Genomic DNA, 26,040 nt, shown 5'->3' on the forward strand with positions numbered 1-26,040 from the left:
TAATAATAAATACATAAGGCACATTGCTTGGCTTCAAGAGTATACCAGTGTGCAGGCCACTAGGGAAGATGGAGGTGGGATCTTGGACAGGTGAAAACCATCTTTGCTTTGAGATGTACCCAGAAAACCCAGTGCCGTCAAGTCGATTCTGACTCACAGTGACCCTATAGGACAGAGTAGAACTGTCCCCATAGAGTTTCCAAAGAGTGCCTGGAGGATTTGAACTGCAGACCCTTTGGTTAGCAGCTGTAGCACTTAACCACTACACCACCAGGGTTTCCCTTGAGATGTACAGATAATGTAAATATACAAGCATAAAACACAGACTATCACAGCAGCTAAAGAAAAATGTAACTCATTTAGGTTTTTCCCAGAGACTTTCCTACAACTACCCTCTAACCAAAATGCCTGCGAGATTCCAAATGGATAGGCTTAACTGTGCCTAATGTGGAGTGTGAATGACCAATAAACTGGCTACCCTGACCTTGAACAATGATGAGAGGTCCTTGAAAGCACTTCATCACCACCCTAGGCTGTGTCTTTCCAATCCACAGTCATTCTGAATGTTAGGAGAAAAATGGATTGAACTTCAACTGAATCACGGATGCAGTTTGAGAATGAAGCAAGAAGAGACCAATGTGGTTGTGAAGCAACAAGAAATAAACCAGCTCTTTCAGATGAGCCACACTGGAGCTCTTAAGTGGGTTTTCAGTCATATTTGCCTTCGTTAATGAACGAGGTGACCTAAGTTGTGAGTTAACGACAGGAAGTGTCCACTTTCCAGCACAACTTGGTTACATATATAGCATGATCTGGATCAAAATCAGGTACATTTCCACGTCCATTTGAGCATGCCAAGTAGCTTCAAGAGTTTGTCACAGACTGTCCTGGGATGGCAGCATAAGCTACAGAGATTGGGGCCAGTCCACCTCTACAGGCTGTCCGGTTCACTAGGCCTCTAACAGGGAATGAGGGGCTGGCCCATGTCTCAGAGGGTATGCTGGTGCCGGGGCTATTTGGAAGGACCAGGGTATGACCACTGGTTTCCCCAGCATGAGAGCACAAGTCCTGATTGCCCTCGAGAGGAAAAAGATCACAAAACTTTATTTTAGTGATTGAATTAATCTAAAAGGGACAGCAGATTAAATCAACATTAATTCAGCAGTTGATTTCAGTTAGGAAGTCATGACAAAGTTTCAAAGGGCAGACAGGGTGTTTGTGGGGGCAAGATCTCGGAACATCGGTACTATTCTTGTTATTATGTGCCTTCGAGTCAATTCCAACTCCTAACGACCCTGTAGGACAGAGTTGAACTGCCCCATAGGGTCTCCTAGAATGAAATCTTTACAGAAGCAGAGAGCCAGGTCTTTTCTCCTGTGGAGCGGTTAGTCGGTTCAAACTACCAACCTTTCGATTAGCAGCCAAGTGTTCACGCATTACACCACCAGGGCTCCTACTGCCTTCTTTAGTGGTAAGCAGAGATTGCTATGGCTTGGCATGAGAAAAGATAAAGAAGAATACTAAATAAAAATGTGAAAAGCTACTACTTTCCTATATTAACAAACTTCATATAAGAGCATACAGTGAAAATGAGAGTTACACCTCTATACCATTCTAGTGTATATTCACTCAGCCAAATTCAGTTAATCTCCTGCCTTTTGAGGAGCAATTTAAGAAGTGGTCATTAAAAAACCTTCTAGGTAAGGATCATGGGCATTTCTTCATGTAGATGAAATGACAACAGGAATACCAACAGGAACCAAATCTAATTGCTGGAAGATTTGCACAGAGCTTTGTTCATTGACTTCAGCATTCAGTCACAAAGCCACACTTTTATTGATGTGAGATCCAGAAAAATCCCGTGGAATAATCCCACTGGAGGGAGGACCAGAGTTCACAGTAAGATGTCCCCTCAGCCACACCAGCACAGAGAAGAACTCCTTTACACTTAGGTAAACGTGCATCCTTCTCAGGCCCCCAGCTCCACCTCCTCTCTCCAAAGCAGATGACTTTTCCTCCTACTTCTCGAAATAGCTGAGACTACCAAAGGAGAATTCTCTTAACACCTATTTCTTATACTTTAAGCCTAGCGATGACACTCCCACCCTTCCTATGCCAAAGAGCTTCCTCTGCTCCTGACCAAAGCTAACCCACGGACACCTGCTTCCCTGTGACTGTGCTTCATCAGTCAGCTGCAGCCCTCCCCACCCTACTCTCCCAAACTTCTCTCTCAGGCCTCATCATTTCTAGCTAGTGATGCCTTCCTACTGCTCTCCTGCTCTCTAGTCATTCTGCCACCATTTCGGGCCCTCCTGTTCAACACCACTTTTCTGCTTAAAAGTAGCTTTGTAGCTTCCCAAATTACAAGTTGGTCATGTTCCCAAGACTCCTTTGTAAACTAGAAATTATATTTAAGCCCACATTCATTCCTCCATTTGCCAAACATTTGCTGAGCACGTATCATGTGCCAGGCCCCATGCTGGGTAGCCTATAATGTGCCTGAAGTAGATTCTCTCTGGAGAACGCTATAGGAGCAGCTCTACAGTCTAACCATCACTTATCCTCCATCTATTCAACTGATAGGTCACCAAGCACCTACTGTGTATCAGACATTGCACTGGGGTACCAACGATATAATAAAAGATTGACTACGTGCCCTCACGAAGTCTGCAATCTATCATGGGAAGCGACATCTTAGAGAAGATAATGTCTGCCCTGGGAAGAATTTTCAGGACTTTCCTGCAGGGCAGGCACAGGCCTAGCCAGAATTTACCAGAAAAAACCTGTCAACATGCAAATAACTTTGGAAAAACAAAAAGAACTGCAATCCTTTCAAGTCTTTAACGTATTTATTTACTTTGATTTGCTTTTTTTTATGTCTTGTAAAGCACGCTGTACTTCTACTTCATCACTTTCCTATCTGTAGACCATATATTCGGTCCAATTTACCTCAGCAAAGAGTGAAGGCTATGACACTCTTTAAGTTCTTCCCCTTCTCTGTTAACTGCTTCAGAGCTGAAGCGTCCAACACTGGAATTTAAGAACCTCACTGTCACAACCGCTAAACTCTGTGCAAGAAAAAGCCACCTTTCTTCAGCTAAAGACTCTTCATGAATTTAGTGACTATTTCTATTTAATACAGAAGTATCAATCCTGCTTAATCCTGGGTAGAGCTTACCATACTAGAAACTCGCTCATTTAGTCTGGAAAAGAAAAAGGATGACAAAGTATCTGCTGTGTTTATCATGTGAAGGGATGGGGTGTTGCAGATCTAACACAATGGGAGAAGTATAAAAAGGAAACGCATTGGTATTTAGTGGCATCAAGTACACAGGAACAGGTCCGGTAACCTCGCCAACATCACCTTGTAAGCGACTTGCCAGGATTCAAACCCAGACCAGTCTGATTCTGAATCAAAAACCCTTTCCACATCCTATTCAAATGCACTTAAGCATCATTCAGGACATGAATAAGAAACAAATATACAAATAACGTTAACTGTATTATCTTCTCAAGTTTCATCCATACACTGGTTACAACTAAGCATCTAGTTAGCAATCATTCCCTTGGGGATGTATGTCCCTACTTCTCGTATCATAGTAAGAAAAAAAAAAAAAAAGAGGGTGCTAATTCACTATAGGTAATTAAAAGTCTTTCTCTTAAGATGATAGTTTCTGATCTCCTGGGGCATGACCAGCTGTGACTCTGGGAACATGGTACCTGCACTGAATGCCAAATAATCATCAAGAAAGTCAAACATTTGGCTGAAAAATAGTGTTTGGGTTCATATCCTGCCAGATGTTGTGAGGTGGAGCACCACCCTTGGTCTGCTTCATAAGAACGCTGACAGGAAAGACCAGCAAGGAAAGACATCAAAATTGAGCCTCAAGGTGTATTACACAAGGCTCAGGTAACACGGATACTACGTGCTCTTTTTTTTTTTTTTTTTGCTTTCCAATTTTAAATATTTTTTTAAAATTCCTCCAGACTTGTTAGTTGGCAAACTGTAAACAACAATCACACACACACACACACACACACTTTCTTAAGCCATTTTTTACTGACTATTGGGGGAAAATATTTTACTTAATAAATTATAAATTATCCAGTTCTTTCAAGAATCTTCTAGAGTAGCACTATCCACTGGAAATAGTAAGCAAGCCATGCATATTACTTAAATTTTTATAGTAGCAACATTCAAAAAGCAAAAAGAAATTAATTTTAATAATGTTTAACCCAATACACAAAATATTGTCATTTCAAAATATACTCAATAAATGTTTTATATTCTTTTTCTCTCATATTAAGTCTTCAAAATCGGGTATATATTTTGCACTTATAAAACACCTCAATTTAGGCACTAGGTTTTCCTCAGAAATACTTGATCTGTATTTAGACTTAACAAAATTTACAACGAAAAAGTAAATTCACATCCCCAAATTGGTACAAGCATACTTAAAGTTTTCTATAACTGAATCGACTAATAGTTTGAAAATTTAAATGAAATAAAATAAAAAATTTGGTGCCTCAGTGTACAGTCAGTCCCTGGGTTATGAACAGGATCCGTTCCTGAGTGTGTCTTTAAGAATTTATAAATAAGTCAAACAGGTGCATATGGTTCTTATTTAGCCCTACTTTAGCACAAGAAAAGGGTGGAAGCCTTTCAAGGATTTAAAAGCTGCACGTGCAACAAGTGAAGGTGATTGAGATGAAAAATTCGCTGTGCATAGGGGTAGGTTCAAAGGTTTCAAAGGGAGGGCAAATTTACATAATATTAAAGGGCAAGTCCCACTTACCTTATGTAAATCTGATGAATGTTTGTACCCTGGGGGCTGACAGTACTACATTTCAAGTGCTTAGCTGCCTCCTGGGGTAAATAGCTACCATACTGGACAGTGTTGATCTACAGCTTCACTTCACTCATTCTATCATTTCTAGTAAGAATTCCCCCAGATAAGGAAAGACCTGCTCCTCAGCTCACTGGTGAAGATGACCCAGGAAGATTAATCCCAAATGCTGTACTCCTCTGATGAGGGAGTTCTTCTACCTTGCAGGCCATGGTTACCCACATATGATTCAGGAGAAAGATTTCTTCCCCGGTCCAAACTAACATAGCATGATATAAAAGGCAGCTAATAAGTCAAAGTTCAAACTCGAGAGATTTTAAACCTGTGGATTTCTTTGTCATATTTATTGAGACTGCCTAGGTGCCAGTTCTGTACTTCCCATTGTCCATACAGTAAGCCATTTAATGTCACAGCAATCCTGTGAGACAGGTGACAGCCAGAGAGGGTATCAATGACTTGATCTAGGTTATACCTCTAAATATAAGAGGTGGAGCTGGGATTCATGACCAGAAAGTGGCTAGATTAAAGAAATAAAAAAAAAAAAAAAGCCCACTAGAAGCCCTTTATACTAAACACACATGCTAAATACACACTTTTCAAAACATTCTTGCAATTCTCACAGAGTAGGCAGGGAAGGACAGAGCAGGTATTATCTTGCCACTTTACCAATGAGACACAGGTGGTAACATCTTTGGGTAAATGCCCAAAAGATGCATGATGAGTGCTTGGCAGATCAGTTCCTCAGACTCCACATCTAGTGCTCTTTCCAAGAGACTCCTTGTCAGGGAGCCAGGCAGGGGATGCTTATTGTTTACTATGTACCACACATCTTCGCCTCATTCAATCTTCCAAACCACCTTGGGAGGCAGGGATTATCCACAAGTGAAGAAATGAGAGTTCTATGAAGTAAAGAAACGTGCCTTGGTCACACAACCAACTCGCAATGGTTGGGATCCCAACCCAGGTCTGTGCCCCACAAAGGAGGAACCTTAGCCTAGGATTGCCTGACACCAAGCCTAAGGCACTCCCCAAACTGCAATGGCTCTCCCTGCTGAAGAGAAATCTTCCACAAAGTTGACATAATGTGAGCGACATTATATAACAGAAAGCAGGATTGTATTCTCCATAATTTGGATGTCATTAATTCAGAATGGTTGTTCTTGTGTTTGTTTGACTTGGTAAAGTTTTATTGTATTTGTATGCAATAGATTCACAACTTAAAAACAACAACAAAAAAACACCAAGGAGGGTGGGTTTATCTGGTTAGATCTTCAGAGGGGAAGGTTTCAAGAGAGAACATTGACTTGGCTACTGCAAAGACTGGCAGAAAGGAACTGGCTTTTCCCCAGAGCTGTATTAAACAGACCAGCCTGGCAGTGATCCAGAGTGACAACCCACAATAGGGCATTAAACTATCGCTGGAATACATCGGAAATATGGTGCCACTTAGCTAGGGTTTTCCTGAGCAGCTCCTCGTGTAACGGGCAAAATATCAATCAGTCCTGTTTCCACTCAAGGAGACAGTGCCTCTGAATGAAATAAGCACACTCCCCAGCAGCACAGACCTGTCTCTGGTGAGAATATTTTCACTCCTACAACACTATGAGCAAAAACAGGCTCTACTACCAACCTCAATGTCACCTAGCTAACATGCACCTGAAATTCTGGGACTGAACAACACATAGTGAAGTGGTACTATTATCAAATGTCACGCAGTTTTATATACATCTGGTTTGGAAAATCACACATAATAAATCCCTTGTTTTCAACATACAGGAAAAGGTATGTATTTTTAATTAAAATCAGTTACTCCCATCCCCACTAAATAATACTGAGAAAATACGTACAGATTATCAGTTTGAAAAGGTGTCAGTTTTATGAGCCTGCTCAGGACACCCACATGTCTTGGGTCAGCCTTGGCTTTCCCATGAGAAGGAACTTTGTTCAAATAATTCCATAACTCATAAGTCTTTACAGTTCCCATTAAAAAAAAAAGAACTTCCTGCCATAACCCAAGTAGAAGTAATTGTTAGAACAATTTAATAACAATTGAGAAGTCAGCAGTTCAATTCATAACACAAGAGCCATTTTTCCTTCACCAGAATCTGGATGCTAATAAGGTCATCTTTCTGCAAATGAGATAGTATTTGTGAAAACACTGTGCTAACATCTGGCACATGTCCTGCTAATGGCCTGCCTGGAGAGGTGTCAGTCAATGCTAAATCCATGCTACCTACCGGGTCCCCTGGTTTAAGCTGTAGCCTTAAGCTCATAATGCGGTCCCTAGAGTACTTGAGCTGTAACTGAAGAAAGGTTTTGTTGAACAAGCCTTCTCCCTTTTGAGAGGCAAAGCTGGATCAAAGTCTTTTGGGACAATTATTTAATGTTTTATTGCCCTGATTTTCTTGAATGCATATTGTAGATCACTCAACCACTATTCCAAAACCAAAACCCACTGCCATCAAGTCGATTGAGACTCATAGCAAACCTACAGGGTATCAAGGCTGTAATCTTTATGGAAGCAGATTGCCACATCTTTCTCCCTCAGAGCAGCTGGTGGGTTCGAACTGCCGACCTTTTGGATAGCAGTCGAGCGCTTTAACCACTGTGCAACCAGGGCTCCTTCAACCGCTATTACTGTTCCTAGTATTTTCCAAAAGTGATCTTTAAAAATTAACATCTATAGAGTTAATAATAAATCACCTACTAGCCAATTGTTTTCAACTTTTATTCAGCCAATTCCTTTACCTGAGCCATCAGGAAGTAATAAAACTGAGTAATTCGAACTGGCCATCTCTACTTCCACTTTCTGAGAGAAACATTAACAAATGTAAAAACGGTCCATAGAGAAGCACAGAAGAAAAGACAACTTCAAGTTGGCCATGCCCATTATAAACAGCTCTGAAACCTGCTCTCGAATGGTGAAAGACCAAAGCATGTCAGAATTCAAGCATGGAAATTATCCCATTAAATCCAACACTATTTATGAAACTTCACAGGGTCCTTTACTATCTTCATGTATGCACATCCAAGTGGTGTGTTCAGCCTAAAAAAACCCTACTGTTGACCATGCGCAGTCCACAAGTTTCAAACACTGCACCTCATTCAATTAAGCAAGCGGCTACTCACCTGGAGAGTGTTGGAAAGAATCACCAACAATAAAGGCATCTGATTTCATTTACTTACCTATTTATATCCCACAGGAATGCTGGGAAGTCTCAATGAACACCTTCAGAAAAATGCCACCTGGAGAAACAAAGTAAACAGAGCATATGATTTTTTTTCCTAACACAAAGAAGACTTACCACGTAATTTTATGTCTCATTAAAATATGCGATGTTTCAAATCTTTGTTCCCAGGAGCACACAGTTCAACTTGCATTAGGACGAATGTAACCACTCCTTCCCTGGAACACTGACACTAACACACAGGGTACAAACCACTGATGAACCAGAACACAAGAGAAGGGGGCAGCAGGGAATGTGCAACTCACTGAGCGTGCATCTGATTACATCCTTTCCTTTCCCCTCACAAAGGGACTGACTTGAAAATACTACTTTTGTCCTTTAGGGCACTTTATGGACAACCATAAAAGGTTCCAATACTCCAAAAACAAACTAAGGAATGAAATATGAAATTGTCGATGAGGAAACAAGCCTGGCAGCACTTCACACCTTTTTCACTGGTTCTATTAACCTTTTTTTAAAGCTAAAATTCACAAAGATGTCAAAGATGGGAGACATAAAAACATGGCCATAATAATTCTAATATATTAACATTTAACCATGAGTTAGTTTATTCAGAAATCAAGTATTCCTTTTGGTGTTCTCAAAGTCTTTAGAAAATTATAAGCTTAGAACATTCACAAGACATCGAAATCCAAATGCCTGATCACCATTGCTTTGAAGTACTTAACATAAATAGAAAAATGTATAATATAAATAACCACAGTTGCCGTTTGTTAGAAATCTACTATGCACCTAGGAATGTATTACAAAAAAACCAAACTCATTGCTGTTGAGTTGATTCTGACTCATAGCAACCCTATAGGATAGCACAGAGCTGCCTCATAGGGTTTCCAAGAGCAGCTGGTGGATTCGAACTGCTGATCTTTTGGTTAGCAGCTGTATGCTTAACCACCAGGGCTTCAGGATTGTATGAGGCACTACATTATAACCCTTCCAGACAGGTGTTACATCTGTTAGCAGATAAGGAAACTGATCTTAAAAGAAGCAGAGAACCTGGCCCAGTATCACATATATCCAGGGTTTCCAAATCACGCCGTTTTCACCCTATTACTTGACTTTGCCCTTGAAAGCACTCCTTATACTCTACCAAGCCTATTACCACCTACCCAAATAGAAACGTGGCATTTCCTAATGCAAGACTCTGTAAAAGAAATAGGCGAGCAGGTAAAATTAACTTCTGCTTTTTGCATATGTAAAAATGATTAGCCTAATCATGCTAATTAGGGCTATCATGTAATATTATATATGAGTAAAATTTTAGAAATAAAGGGTTTGTTCTTGTTCTTGGGCGCCATCAAGTTGATTCTGATTCATAGTGACCCCACGTGACAGATTAGAACTGCCCCATAGATTTTCTTGGCTGAAGTCTTTACAGAAGCAGATCGCCAGGTCTTTCTCCCACGGAGCCACCGGGTGGGTTCGAACCAACAACCTTTCAGTGAGCAGCTGGGTCGTTACCCATTGTGCCACCAGAGCTCATTCATAAAGGGTTTAGAGTTCAAGAAATACTACAAACATAATTAGGAGTGAAGAAATATTTTTAACTCAATAAAAGATGTATCACAGAGAACACATTCAATAGCCTCAATTCTCTAGATGATAAACAGGAAAAGTCCACATGCCCCTTGTACATTGTCAGACTTTAAAACATATCCAGGGGCTGACAATGAACCTCTGTAATGTGGAGCCACGAACATTCACACATATATCTAGATAACTGGTTTAACCTCAATGACATCAGTTTTAATTCAAATTGCACCTGAGGTTGAAAGGTCAGTTTGTGACTGAAAGGCTCCTCTATCTAAAGAGATCATTTTAATTTAGTTGCATACTTGAAGATACCGTAGTCATTGGTTTTCACTTTATAAAAAATAAATACATGAAAGGATTCTGAACTCATAAGATCCTTTGTTATAATAGCTTAGGGATGTTATTTATTTATTTTTTTAATGCTTCTTTGTAAGTTAATTACTAGCTAAATTCCCAGCATTTCCCACAATTTTATTTTACCCCTTCCGGGGAACTCATGATCAGTATTTTTATCTGCAAATGGCCTTTGTGAAAATGACCACTAAGAATATTCTGAATGGGTCTACTGTAAATGGAGCTCCTGATCAACATTTCATCACCTCTAAAAGCTAAATGGGCCACAAAAATGTGTGAATCTTGGTACTGCCCAAATTCAAAGACAATATTTTTAAAATTTTCCTTTTTACATACAACACAAGCACAGCTGTGAGTTGTTAAGATATATTCCAAGATCCTAACAAGAATAGAGACGACAGGGTCGTTTCTTGATTCCCACCTAAAATTTTCCAAACTCACACTGACAGTAAAAAGCACTTCCTAGAATAAAGTTTATCTAAAGCTCTGAAGAAAAAAGGCATTTCGTAATAAGTTCATATTGTCATGATTAAGTTTTTCTAACAAAGAAGTCACATCGTGTGAAACCACCAAAATGGTCAGAAAGATAAAACATGCCAGTTCTGTTACTGGGTTTTGGTTAGTCGGTAAATAGTGTGTTATAGCTATATATTTTTTAAAATATAATATTTCAAAAACATACAAACAAAAAAAAACACAGAGTATACTAAAATATACTAAGTCATAGAGACCCCAAAGGCTTCCATGCAATAGTGAATGTATACGGCCTTAACTGTCAGGCACCGTTTCATGTACTTTATAGGAATTAACTCATTTACTTCTCAAAAAAACCGTGAGGTGGGTACTGGTGTTCTCCTCATTTTAAAGATAAGGAAACGGGCACAGAAATTTAAAGAACTTTCTGAAAGTCACATGGCTTGAAGTAAGAGATGGAGTCAAGATGTGATCTATATACATCATCATATTAATCCCCGTAACTAGATAATGCAGACAAGGCAGAAAATTTTAACCTCATTGTAAATTTTAGGGAAACTGAAATTCTGAGGAATAAAGACTGACTTCCCCACAGTCACATTGCTTGGTAGTAACAGAATCAAGAACAGAAACCAGGGCACCTAACTCCATGGCTGATATTGCTTATTCCTTTGTTTTTGCTTTAAACTCTGTAAATCAGTGTGTAACTCAATGTAGACAGCGTGGTCTGCCTTTGCTCATTGAGAAAAAAAAAACATGGCTTATGGTGACTGTAAGCGAGTCGAGTGTATCACACAAAGGTATTATCGTGCTGTTGTATCGCCATCTTCCCGTTTCTCTATGTGCAGTTATGTTTTTCACTTACTGGTGGTTAAACGGAAACCCTGGTAGCATAGTGGTTAAGTGCTACCACTGCTAACCAGAAGGTCGGCAATTTGAATCCACAGGGCGCACCTTGGAAACTCCTATGAGGCAGCTCTACTCTGTCCTATATGGTCGCTATGAGTTGGAATCAACTCTATAGCGGTGAGTTCTTTCGGTGGTTAAACAATCAGGATCTTATAATAATTATAAATATTTGTTTTTAATATTCATCATCCTTTTGTTTTCATTTTTGTATATTAGTGGTCTGGTTGGTCCCTTAAATTTAGAGCCCAGTAAATGTAGGCACTGTTTATTCTACTAGCATTTGAAATAAAATGAAAACCACAGAATTTTTTGTACATTAAGGAGTTTAAAAGTTTACTTTCTATTCATCTCTTCTCGGGTCTCCTGACCTTACATTCCACTTCTGGAGATTGGGAAGGAAAAACAATGGCTGCCTTTAGTGTCTGAGCACAGCCCTTGTGATAGGCACCAGGGCTTATTTATTCCACTGAATTACTGAAAACAGGAAGCAGAGTTAGGACCCCTTTTCAGTTATAAATTTCTAAGACTTGAATGGACTAATTTGAGTTGTTTCATGTTATTCTGTAAAACCAGAACCAAGGAGTGGAAATTATCTTAGAAGTTATAAGAGTAAAATTCAGCTCAACTGAAGAAAGACCTCGGTAATAAACAGTTGGCCCACAGTGGTCCAGGTTGCCTCTAGGGTGGGGTAAGAGGCAGTTGTTCATACTCACAGAGGTAACAGAGGGGAAAAGTCTTGCTAACTGTCCTCTAACAAGGAGAGTTCTTCCATGAACCCAAGAGAGTTCATTCGCCCCATCCTTGGCAAGAACAGGAGTTCCCAGGACACAGCACTACATAAGCTACGTGACACTTTCAAATTCACTTTCTCATCTGATCTCACTATGAGAGAACCTGGCTGGGGACAGACATAACTTATTATCCCTTTTGACAGACTAGGAGTTTGACCAACTTAAGCTGAATCACACAATTAGTTAATGTTAGAATCTGGGTTCAGTCTCAGACTTCTGACTCCCAAGTTTGTTGTATTTCTGGCTACCATCAGGCTTACTCATCAAGGATAGGTCCCACTTAAAGCATGCAGGCAATGCCAAAGGAGATTAGCTAAAAGCAAAATATGGTAAGAGCTCTCCTGCTCTCACAAACTCTCTCTCTACCCCACTAAGAAGTACACGGGCATTCTTGGTAAACATACGCCCTGGTGGCTCAGTGGTTAAGAGCACAGCTGTTAACCAAAAGGTCGGCAGCTCGAATCTACCAGCTGCTCCTTGGAAACCCTACGGTGCAGTTCTACTCTGTCCCACAGGGTTGCTATGAGTCGGAATCAACTTGACGGCAATGGTTTTTTTGGTTTTTTTTAAAATACTCTCTAAGGCTCTTTTTACATGAGTCAGGCTAAAAAAGTAATTGCCCAAATCCTACTTTACTATAGTCTGTTGATATAACCAATGCTTGGGGAGGTTTGTTCACATGTTAAGTGCAGGCAGTGGCAGCACAATAAACACAAGAGCAGCGCCCCATTTCTGCATCCAAAGTGTAAGTTGTCACGCAAAGACTAAGCTGGTAGCTTTTTTTTTTTTCAAAGTCAATGAATGCATTGACTCCATTTTTACAGTGGGGCCAAGATAATCTCACACTTGTGTCTGACAACAGGAGTTTAACAGAAATGGGTCAGCCATCGAAGGGCTGTTGAACCTTTCAAGATTTTCAAGGAAAGACACGAGACTGTCAAATTTCACGAACTCGTCTACCAAGTAGAGAGAATGGCAGGCTGCCCAAGGCTGGACTATGTTAACTCACGTAAAAAGCTAGGAACTTGGACCTCAGGATGTCTGTCCTGCCACTTAGCCACAACGGTGAATGACTAAGGTTCAAGTTTCCAAAGACCTTATGAACTACAAGTCAAATGTCTGCTGATCTACTTCTGAAAAATCAGCCACCAAAAACCCTGAGGAGCACAGAGCATCATGAAAACTTCCTTTTACTCTTACGGAAGGAAAAGCTACTTGATTCAAACATTACCACATCAACATGAAGCTGTAGAGGTTGTTAAATATCTGAGACAACGGAATAGCCTATCAATGTGCCAGCAACAAGCCAAACTCAATTATGCTGCATTTTGACAATTCAGGTTTGTGCCATCACATACCAAGACCATGTTCATTCACATAATTGTTATCCTTTCCCCAACATTTAGTATAAATCTACCAGACCACTAGCTCCTTGAAAACAAATCTAACTCTAGCTGAAACTAGTTGCCATTCAGTCAACTTTGACTCACGTGTGTCAGAGCAGAACTGTGCTCCAGGGGGTTTTCAGTGGCTGATTTTTCTATAGTAAACTGCTAGGGCTTTCTTCTCAGGTACTTCTGGGTAAACGCAAACCTTCAACCTTTCAATAATCAAGCACATTAAACGTTTACACTACCCAGAGACTCCAGCTCTAGCTTACTCCTCTCTATACCTCCTGTATGAAACAGCGTGTGGCACAGAGTAGGCGTTTGATAAATGTTTACTGAGTAAACAAATGCATGATTGCCATTAGGAAAATTTCTTATGGATATTAAGAAAATGTAGGAGGGAGAAGAGAGAAATGCTGGGTTAATACCAAAACCAAACCAAACTTTTCATCAAGTCGATTCCGACTCATAGCAACCCTATAGGACAGAGTAGAAGTGTCCCATAGGGTTTCCAAGGAGCACCTGGTGGATTTGAACTGCCAACCTTTTGGTTAGAGCTGTAGCTCTTCACCACTGTACCACCAGGATCTCCACTAGGTTAATAAGGAGTGGAGAAAATTACCAAGAAAAGATGTGAGCAGGAATTCAAGAAGAAAAAGCAAGCACAAGAAGCAAAGGATGAATCAGCAGGCAGCAAAGGAACAAGTGGGCAGGAGTGTGGGGCTGTTTTTGCAAGTTATGCTTTCTACTGTAGGGGCGGGTCCTCAAGTGAGTGTGTTTTTTCGTTTTGTTTTATAAACACCAGAGGTTCACCAACCTCCATGAACTTCTGCCCTAGAATAGCCTAGAATCTGGGTGGTGAAGGACAGTGAATGGGCAAGTGTGCATAATTAAAGAACTCTTCAGGCAATTATGAGAAACCCTCCTCCAGATGATAACAACTCTTAATATCTTGCTGTTTTTTAACCTTTAATATAGGTACGTGATTATTTTGCAAGATAGAAACTCTGTGAATACCAGCAATGTACAAACCTCCTCAACTATTTATCCAACAGCCAGTGATTTAAGATTGACAGACACAGGTCATTACAGGCAGACAGGTGAATGTAGCAGACACAGGGAACGTGCTGAGGAAAACAGGCAGCCACAGCAAGGAACTAAGATTGTAAGTGCTGACAAGCCCTTTCTCTGTTTGACGTTTCTTAGCAGTCTGCATTCCAAATCCAGACACAAGCTTTAAGTAATCACAGACCAATGTTTTTAAAAAACAGATGTCAAGATTAACACTAGAAATAAAGAAAGTCTACTCATTAAAAAGATATCCAACCAAGGTATATGGACACACGCAGGCCCAGGCATACATAAAACAGGCAGAGACCCTACTCCCAAACTGGCCGCCAACCCCTTTAAGCTCAGGGGAATTCCTGGGTGGTACAAACAGTTAACATGCTCATCTGTTAACAGAAAGGTAGAAGGTTCAAGTCCACCCAGAGGGACCTCAGAAGAAAGGCCTGCCGATCACTTTTGAAAAATCAGCCATCGAAAACCCAGTGGTGCACAGTTCTCTTCTGACACACATGAGGTCACGACTCAATGGCAACTTTTTTTTTTTTAAGCTCAGGAATGCGCCAGCTTAACCTGTAGAGTGCTTCTTAAAGGCTCTTACAAATCTTCAAGGATTTCTAATCATGCCTACTAGGAAACTGGCTAATTATGCCACCAGCTCATCTCCACATGGGCGCTTGCCCCACTCATACAGATGAAGCTCGTTGTAGGTCCCTTGCACCATGAAGACAGGCCAAGGCACCATTTGGGAAATGCCTTTCCTTTAAAGGATTTGCAGTTTTCTGAAAATGAAGGAAAGAACCCAGTCAGAGGCAGGGGGTCTCTGCATCTAAGCAAGGCCAGCTCTAATGGTGAAATGGAAGAGTTTGCTTTTGGAGTCCCAGATCCCTCATCTAAAATAATTTCCTTTTTCATTATCTTACGTATTCATAAAAGCATTTCCTTATCCACTGTCCTACCCATCCCCAGTCAAAAAAATATCTACTGAGCACCTATTCCCTGCTGGGCACTGAGGAGACCAAGACAAACAAAGTGTTACTGGCTACCCCAAGAAATACATTCTCTGTCCATGGCACCTCTTAGCACCCCTCTGCCCACCTTCTCTGGGCTGTCACTTTGCTAGCCGTCACTTACAACACAACATGCACAGATACCTCTGTTATGTTTCAGTCTACAGACTCAAAGGCTTTGAGCTTTAATAAAATGTGACACTCGTGAGCAGGTTAACAGCATTTTGGTGAGGAGTAAAAGAAGAGGATCTTCAATTATACCATGAAAGAGAGCCCAGAAGGCCTGCACCAGCTGAGCATGAATTAAGAAAGCTTCCGACATGAATTTCAGGAATATAAAATCATTTTGAACACCAACTACATGAGGACATTGTGACTAAACTTTTACCAATTTCAGGGAAAAGACAATTCAAGAAATTTGTGAAAATAATCTGTATCATGACAAAATGAACAGTACATGAACTCTTAAATGAACTATTTTTATAAAGCTGATGATAGCCTTAAATTTTGCTCATCAATGTATAGTATAATTCATCACCTTAGAAAATTCCTTAAAAAGCCCTTGGCAAAGAAGTCCTATACTGAGGCCTCCCGAGAACAATTATTACCCGACAAGTAACCGAAAGCACATCCAATGGCCCTAGAAAGGTGGGACCATGGCGTGGTTGTTCCTTATCTCCTGGAACAACTTTGCTCACCTAAGTAGAGAAAGATACACAGCACACAGAAACGGAATGATTAAATATTAAAGAACAAAAACTAGTATACATAGCAGAAATCTTATCCCTGAATCATTGTACTTATAAAGTCTTTGGGGGAAAAACTAAAGAGCTGGGGATGGGGGAGTAGGGGGAATGGGAAGGATGAGGCTGAAAAAGAGAAAATGAAGGCAAACAAGTTAAAACAAAAATCATGCCAAGGCTGCTTAAGGAAGACGCCACATTTTCCTGGAGAGTCCTTGCAGCACATTCATCCCATTCCTAATGTATGCCCAGACTGCGGGTGTCCCCTACAGTCCACACCCCTTCATTTAGGAGAACCCCAACATGCCCCTCCATCCTTCCCCTGGTTCAGAAGCAAAGGCCAAGACCCACCTTCTCTCCTTCAAGCTTTCAGGCATCAGAGCCAGGTCCCTTCTTGGCCACATGACACAACGGAGTTCATTTTCAAAACATATAAATGACTGACCTTCTAGCCAAGGTGGCAGAGCCTTCAGTAAACACTTCGAAACCTGAACTTTGTGGCAAAATGAAGGGGACAGGGTAAGGAGGAGGTAGGGAGGGATCACTCTCAGGGAGGCATCTGCAAAGAAGGGAAAGAGAAAAACCCAAGGTTCTTTCTCCCATCTTCCCTTTCCCAAGAACAGCATTCAAAGCCAGATTAAAGGAATCTGTCCTGTTAGAGCATGTCTGTCCCCATAGTTTACAGAACACTCTCCACCACAAGTCATGGTGCAATGCTCCCCACCTTTTGTGGCCTGTATTGACCTGAATCAGATGCTGTGTCAAATCTCAGTTTGAGACCCAGGACATCTGCCTCCATAGCTGTGCTGCCTCTGTGTCCTTCCCAACTCCATGCACTGGAGTTTTCTAGAAGGCACTTAAATGCCATCTTCCATGAAGCTTTCTCTAGACCTATCTTCCCTTTGCCCTCTTCCACTGCTCCCTCCTCTGAGCTCACACAGACCTCTGGCATGCCGCTGTGTCACACCCACCACACCATCATAATTATCTGCTTGTCTGACTTGCTGTCTCAAGTATACTCATCCATCTCCAGGCTCGCATTTACAAACTGTGGTGTGGGGCAACATTACAAAAATGGCTGACTCAGTCTTTGACTTGGAGGACTAACAGAGGGTGAGGCAAGCCTCCTAAAATCACAGATATTCATGACTTGTCCCCTCACTTCATTCAGGTCTCTGCTCAAATGTCACCTCCTTCCCTGACTGCCCTAGCTAAAAGAGCACAACCCACATCCTGTCTGTCTCCAGCACAGCCTGCCGTCCTTACCCTGCTTTATTCTTCTCCATAGCCCTCATTACCACTTGATATCCTTGGGTGTATGGGTGGATGGGTAGATGGGTAGATGGGTGGATGGGTGGATGGATGGGTGGGTGGGTAGGTAGGTAGGTAGACAGACAGACAGACAGATAGATAAAGGATAAAGATACATATATTCTAAAAGTTAGTTGCTTGTATATCCACTAAAATGTAAGCTCCATGAAGGCTGGGCCTCTAATCTGTTTTGGTCCATGCAGTATAGACCCCTCATATCTGGAACACAGCCTAAGACAGAGTGAGTTACCAGTACATACCAATTGAATGAATACACGTGTGGGAAGACGATAAAGTCTTGACCAAGACTGGGAACCCAGGAAAAAAAGGGGATCGGGGAAGGTGGGAAGAAAAATTTGCTCTGTTGGGCATTTTGGGTTTAAGGTACCTAGGGTCACTATGAGTCGGAATCGACTCGATGGCAACAGATTGTTTTTTTTTAAGGTGGGCAACCAGGTATAGGGTATTCTAGCAGGCAACTTGGTCTAGAACTTAGAAAAGGAGTTAGAGCAGTCAACATAGCTTAGGAAATCATCAGCGTACAGGTGGTGAAGGTGAGATTACTCCTGATAATCATGTCAAGTGAGTGAAGGAAGAACTGGCTGGGTGTAAATTGAAAAAACAATCCCTACTTCATAGGGATGACACGTGTTATTAAAGGAGCTGCTATACATGAAGCATGTGATCTCTGGCTTAGACAAATTACATAGCCGGTGCCCAGTAAGTGCTTATTGAATATATGATCACCTTTTAACACTGAGAAAAATGTCATCTTACTCTCAAAGCACTGGGCACAGCATGGATCCAAGGACTGTACATTTACACAAGACCGATTTTCTTTTGTAGGGCTCTGAGTTACTCCAGCCTGTTCAAAGATTAAGAGAAACTCCACCATATCTTCACTGTGAAATAACGCTGTGTTGCTTTTTATTATCTAGTGAGAGAAAGAAAATAAGCAGAAACACAATCACTGGAATGAGGTATAACATGAAAAATCCATTCCAACAAGGTCCATGAACCCTACCACGGTGCAAGCACTATAGCTACAGATTTAAACCTGAATCAGTGGGGAAAAAAATTTCCTGGCAGAGACTAAAAAGTAGCGAGAAATATGGCTTTCCGGTTAAACTCAAAGGATGAATTAAATGTAAAGGCTCAATTTCAAGACAGAAAAAAAAAAATCACTGGTTAGCATAGGTGGTTGGCTTTTAAGTTTGCAACTAACTATAGCTCAAGTAAAAATAACCACCTCAAGTTAATGATGGGGGACCTGAACGTCACTATGAGTGCCTCATTTAGAAGAGTTTAAGAGGGTTTACCAACACCAAGACCACTCACCACCTAAGCAAGAGGGCTAAATTAGGCAGGCTGTAATTCTCTGCCTCGGAGGGTGGCTTTTCAGTGGAAAAGCCCTGGAGTTTCACGCGGGGGGAGAGTGGGGGGGGCAGTGAGCCAACCTCCTCTCCAGTGACAACTAGAGCAGCTCTGCTTTTACTTATTTATTTTTAAATATTGGAGCCATGCTTAAAATTTTGTTTGAGGAAAGCGTACACTGTTAAAACAGTTTGGAAGCCACCTCCCTGAGCACATTCATCAAAAATTAATTCTGGGGAAGAAAATCAACGCAACTTTGAAATTCTAATTTTCACACCCATTTTTACAATTGACCCAAGAGTATCTTGATGAGGTTTATTGTGCGAGTGTGCTGGAGCAGAAATTAAAAGGTGTGCAAATTTTATAATTTTGTGTTTGAATTTTATATACGTCAAATGAATATTTTTTTAATCAAAAAAGCATGTGAGATAGTCTGCTTCAGACTATTGTCTTTGCTATTTTCTATAGAAAGCCAATTACAGCTAAATCTAATTGCTTCCCTGGGCAAAGATGAAATCCTACTGACGCGTCATACATTACTTCAATTATGTTGAGAAACAAGAGAAAATGTTCCATGTTTAAAAGCAAAAAAAAAAAAAGTAAAAATTATAATACTATTAATTACAGAAAAAAGTTTAAAAAAAAAAGTAAGAATCTATTCATACAGATCCATTCTCTAAAGGAACTCTGTGCACTGGAATCATGTTTGTTTGTTTTTTCCAAACCATTTTCCTAAGATTCCTGTGCGTTTTTCTTATACAGAAGAAAATTAAGAATTTCAAAGTTTAATTACAAAACAGTGTTTAACTAAATGAAGGAACCAGAACAAAAGGGTCCAATTTGAGAACAATGGAGTGTTATTTTGAGACCCTCTGTTCTAACTTAGTGTAGGGAATTTTGTCTTCAGACTAAAGAGACTCACTAACAACAGACACTAAAACACATGGAATATTTCGTATTTTTCTTTTAGTTGTTAAAGATGTAGGCAGGGAACCCTCCATATGCCAAGATGAGACAGCCAAGTCCTTCTTTACCAGGACAAAGGCCCTCCTTGGTTCCAGGAGGAAAAGCTAATTCTGGATATCTTTCCATGCTCTGTAACCCCTCCCTGTGGCTCATGCCCCACATGTAAGAGACAGTTGGTCAGGGTTAAAAGTCCAGTCTGGCCACAGAGCCCTGCCCTGCTAACTGGCCCACATCACGAATGAACCCAGACGTTGGCCTCACCAGCCCCATTTTCCAACCAGATGTGCTAACTGGCAGCAGATTCTTGAATTACTATGCCTTAGATGCATTTTCAAACTTAAAAAAGTGACAGGACATAATTTTCTTTAGTAAGGACAATTGTTGTATTTATTAATAGTTAGCTAACCACTTACCAGCACGTTCAACTACCACCAATGGTAAACAACAACCCACAACTGGTTTAAATCCCTTTGTCCACAGGATTCTTCTGAATTAGATGTTTGCAGATGACTCACTGAAATCTCCAGAAAGCATTTTTTTCAGAGACAATTAAGCTGATACATGGTTTTGGTTCCCAAGCTTTCATTTGCACGAACTGAAGACCATTCACGCTAGAACGTGAAGATTCTTCCTTTAACCAGACCTTCTGTTCTTGCTGTGTGTACTGGTCCTCTCTCACCAAACATGTCGCGGCCTCAGCGCTCCCTGTGTGTAACTCAGAGCTGCTGATTGCTAGGGCGGGAAGGACCTCAGAGATAAGCTGGGGCAAGATCATTTCATAAAAGAGGGAAATGGAGTCCAGAGAAGTGAAGTGACAAAAAGTATTGGTGGCAGAGCTGAGGACTACAACCCACACACTCCTTCCTATCTCTGGGGTCTTGTCACCCAATTTAAAACTGGGTTCCTCAGCTCCAGGTACCCAGATGTGCCTCAGGAGCTATGGGCAGGAGGAGGCCGAGGGGCAACCCCTCAGAGAGCTGCAGTTTCTCTGTTTCATATATTACGGTTGGACACAAGATTTCATTTGAAAGAAAGGGTTCCACTATAAATAAACAAACATCTTGAAAACCACCACATGGCAGAACTAACTTCAAATAAAAGGCAAGTTAAAAGAGAAAATTAACTAAAAACATAGGGTCTTATTTTAATGACTGTGTCCTTTTTTGAAATGGAACGAGGAAAGAGAACAGCACTAAAAGCAAATGTTGTAATTTCAGAGTTCTCTCCTTTATTTTTGTCTGCCCAGGAAAATAAAACAAAGGGAAAATAATGTCTGTCAATCTCAGGTCCCTGAAAGTCTCACGTCCAGTCAATGCCGTATGGACTATTCCAGGAAACAGAATCACAAAGAACATTCACCTCCTAATCAAAATTCTTTACTCAAAAAGAGCGGAACAGAATGCAAACAGACACCTGTATATCAACATTCACTGCAACACTTCTCACAATAACCCAGAAGTGGAAACAACCAAAACACCCATCAACAGATGAATGGATAAACAAAATGTGGTATATACACTCAATGGAATACTGCTGAGTCCCGATGCATGCTACAACACGGATGAACCTTAAAAACATCAGGAGTGAAATAAGTCAGTCACAAAACAACAATACTGCATGATCTCACTTATATGAAATAAGCAAATATACAGAAGCCACAGATTATTAGTGGTTACTAGGGGTGCGATGGAAGGGAAATGGGGGCGCTGAGTTTATGTTAACGGTGGTAGACTGATTTGGAAAAGAATAGCAAGAATGGTTGCGTACCTTGAAGAATGCAATCAGTGCCAATGAACTGTACGTGCAGAAACTACTGAGTTGGTATTATTTTGTTACGTGTAATTTTCACCACAATTAAAAACACAGAATAGAAGAAAGGAGAGTTTTTATGAATTCCCTGCAAAAAAAAGTAAGGCTCCCAATTTTACCTTTTGCTTTCCTGCCTGCTGAGCACATTTAACAGCTTTCAATTTCCCCCATTCCTAAAAAAACAAGTCCTTTTTTACAGGTGTTCACAAGCGTAAATGGTGTCTCTTTGAGGTCAGTAGGAGGGAAGGGAAACTGGTTTGCCACTATGTAGATACAACTTTGCAGAGGAGAAGCACAGGGCCCACAAGACCCTGGTGACTGAACAAGTCATCAAGGGCTGTGTTAACTGTGATTTGCATTCCACAAAGAACCTTTTCTTCAACTTTTTAATTTTTGTCATAGTAGGTTCATACTAAGGTGCCGTGGTGGCACAGTGGTGAAGTGCTTGGCTGCTAACCGAAAGGCTGACGGTTTGAACTCCCCAGTAGCAATGCAGGAGAAAAGACCTGGCAATCTGCTTCCATAAAGATTACAGCATAGAAAGCCCCATGGGGCAGTTCTACTCTGTCCTACAGAGTTGTTTTGAGTTGGAACTGACTCAGCGGCACACAACAACAGGTTCATGCTGGAGCCAGATGATTTTAAAATCCTGCTTCAGACCGTCGTCTTAACTTTTCAAAGCTAATGGCTACCAATGACACTGAAACAAACAACTGCTTTGCATTTTATAGATCACTTAATGCCAGCAAACTTGATTGTTAGTAACGCAATAGATCTTTACTGGAAGTGCCTCAAGTTAAGTACATTTCTTCGGGCATTTTGTTAATATGCTCAGTTCAGTCAAGTTAGTTCTGTAGAAGCCAAGTATCCTCTCAGTACTATCCTAAAAAGAAGGAGAAGATCAAATGTCATTTTCTAAAAGGACAATCTTCTTACTTCCTCCCTCCCACTCACTCCTAAGTTTCTACAAGTAATATTATCATACAGTGCAAATGAGAGACAGCCATTTCTAACCAAGGGTGCTGGCAAACACTTTTAAGAATTCAAAGGGTAATAAAAGAGATGCAAACAGACATGCACACCTATGTTCACTGCAGCATTATTCACAATAGCAGAAAGATGGAAACAATCTAAGTGTCCTTCAACAGATGAATGGATAAACAAAATGCAGTACACACAGACAGTGAAATACTATGCACCCATAAACAACGATGAGTCCTCGAAACATAACATGGTTGCATCTGGAGGGCATTATGCTGAGTAAAATAAGTCAATCGCAAAAGGACAAATATTCTATGATTTCACTTTTATAAAAAGACAAGAATAGGCATATATACAGAAACCAATGTTCATTGGTGGTTACCAGGGATGGGTCAGGGGGAGAAGGGGAATCACTCTCTAGATAGTAGACACTTGCTCTTTTGGGGGATGGGAAACATAACACTAAATGTGAGTGAAATGTGCATAGATTAATCAAGGTAAATGATGTCACTAAGATGAACACAAGAAAAAAAGACCTTTTGGTAACTGCTATGCCGTATTTAATTTTGCAGTAACAACAACCAAAAGATAAATGTGCGAATATATACGTGTATAGGTATGTGTACATGAGTGTGTATCTGTGTATATATGGATGTACGCATACGCATATATACTCATATATATATATAATAAAGCACTTAGGGGGCACAGTTACATATATTCTTAGACATACCAAATACCTTGTGGGATCGATTTTCTGGGTTTGGAGGCTTAGGACCATAGTCTCATGCGACAACTCAGTCAATTGGGTTCACATAGTTAGTACAGCCTATGTCCTACTTCCTAGTTTAGTGAATAGTGTCTGGGATCTTAAAAGCCTGCAAGTGGCCATCTAAGATACAACTATTGGTCCCACTTTGTCCAGAACAAAAAAGAAAGAAGGAAACCAAAGACTCAGAGAAGAAACTAAGTTAGCCATGGCCTCATCTACCCTGAGACCAGAAAAATTAGGTAGTGCCTAGCTAGCTACCACTATCAACATTTTTTGTCAGGGCCAAAATAGATGGATCCTAACAGAATGGGAGAAAATGTTGTGCAGAACCTCAAATTCTTAAAAAATCCAGATTTACTGGACTGGTTGGGACTGGAGGGCTTCCGAAGACTGGTGCCTTGAGATACTCTTTAAACCTTGAACCAAAACTATCCTAGGGTCACCTTTTAGCTAAATAACAGATTGGCTCACAAAATAAAGAATATTACGCATGAGTACTGCATGCCTTTAAAAAAAAAACCATTAATATGAGACCAAACTTAAAAACAAAGATGAAAAGGGAAACTAGATTACTAGAAAAGGAACAACCAGAACAGAAATAATGAGAATGTTCACACGTTGTGGAGAATGTAACCAATGTCACTGAACAATTTGAGTAGAAACTGTCGAATGGGAACCTAATCTGCTATGTAAACTTTCACTGAAAACACAATAAAATATTATTAAAAAAAAAAAGAAGAAGAATCCAAAGGGTAAGCTAACAAAGAACTGATTTTCCTTCCGCTCTGAAGATATATGAATATTAACACATGTCGTTTTATAAACTTGGAACACTTTAAGAGGCCATTTTGGTCAGCCTCCAAGCAGGCTTACTTAAGTGACCTAATTTTTATGTTCTACTATTTAAGATCTCCAGGACAGAAATTCCACAGTCTTCACTAGTAGCCTGTCTTGTGGTTTAATTTCCTCCAGAGCCAAAGAGGGACTGTTTCTCTCAATTTTTTAAAAAAGTTAAACGAGAGTTTAACTCTTGTTAAAGGTGTCATTCAGATCTGAAACTGGCAAGTAGAACAACACAGACGTGAACAACCAAGAATTAGGCTACAGGCTAAAATACAGGCTCACAGCAAAGGTGCCTGGCTCAGTAAGGGTAGCGATGCTGCTGTCTCTCCTAGCTGAGTCCAAGCTGTCTGCATTTACAATTCAAGTACACAAGCTTAAGATATAACTCCCCAGCTCCAGGGAGGAAAGTAGCACATGCGCAAGGAAGAAGTATTTCCCGGTCACTGGAGAAAATCTTTTCCAGGCCTTCCACACTTTCCAAACGAGGAAAAGAAACTTTTGTTTTTTTGATGTTCTTTCTCTTTTCTATTTTTTAACATCATACTCAGTTTTCTTTTAAAATTTTTAAAAGGGTGAACCTTTCAATGAATAACACTTCTTGATACAAGCCTTCCGGAGATTTTGTCCTTGGCCTCCTGGAATTTTTCAATGAAACTCAAAAGAGATGTTTACCTGACCCCAAATGTTATCCTAATAAAAACTCTGTTTTCAATTCTTTGAACTCTTCTCTTTTTCGTTTCTTGTCATGCCCTCTGGGAAAGAAAGACAAGTACAGATGTTGGTTTAACCTCAACTGTTAAACACTAAGATAATCAAGTTCTAATAGCTTGTCTCACTTACTTTGGACACGTTATCAGGAGGAACCAATTCCTAGAAAAGGACATCATGCTTGGTAAAGCAGAGGTTGTTGTTGTTCTTGTTAGGTGCTGGCAAGTCGATTCCAACTCATAGAGACCCTGCGTACAACAGAATGAAACACTGCCCAGTTCTGCACCATACTCACAATGTTGTTATGCTTGGGCCCACTGTTGCAGCCACTGTGTCAATCGATCTCATTGAAGGTCTTCCTCTTTTTCACTGATGCTCTACTTTACCAAACATGATGTCCTTCTCCAGGGACGGATCCCCTGATCCCTCCTGCTGTCAATGAAAAGGCAACCCTATGGGACAGAACAGAACTACCCCACAGGGTTTCCAAGGAGCAGCTGGTGGATTCGAACTGCCAAGCTTTTGGTTAGCTGCTGAGCTCTTAACCACTTCACCACCAGGGCTCCATTGGTAGAAAAGTGAAGATTAATTTAAACCCATTACAAAAGTACACTGTAGTTTATTTCCTCCTCCTTCTTGAATCTGCTTTGCAAAGAGATGAAAACTGCCCTCAAGCAAAGCTAAAATACCCTCACATGGCCTATACAGTGACCCAAGTTCAAGTGATTTAGCTATTCGTTACAGCCTGGCTGTTTCCCTACAGCGCAGTGCAGACCAACACAATCAATTGGAGCCATGGTTCAAATCATCTCAGGTTTCGGAAACAAGTAGAAGGATGCATCTATCACAATGCCCATCATAAGTGCTTCATTTATATTTGCTGACTCATTGGACTGATTGATAGCAGCTTGAAAAAA

General features: G+C 40.6%; 1 protein-coding gene across 1 annotated transcript in view; it reads right to left on the reverse strand.

Annotated features, from left to right (window-relative positions):
* LHFPL2 (LHFPL tetraspan subfamily member 2) overlaps positions 1–26,040 on the reverse strand; it is a 196,622-nt gene that overhangs the window by 98,859 nt on the left and 71,723 nt on the right. Inside the window, exon 3 of the mRNA XM_023545575.2 lies at positions 8,034–8,093. The gene's annotated coding sequence lies outside the window, so the exon portion shown is untranslated. The remainder of the gene's footprint in view (positions 1–8,033; positions 8,094–26,040) is intronic.

Source organism: Loxodonta africana, chromosome 2 (assembly GCF_030014295.1).
Source record: "Loxodonta africana isolate mLoxAfr1 chromosome 2, mLoxAfr1.hap2, whole genome shotgun sequence".
In the NCBI taxonomy this organism is placed as follows: Eukaryota; Metazoa; Chordata; class Mammalia; order Proboscidea; family Elephantidae; genus Loxodonta; species Loxodonta africana.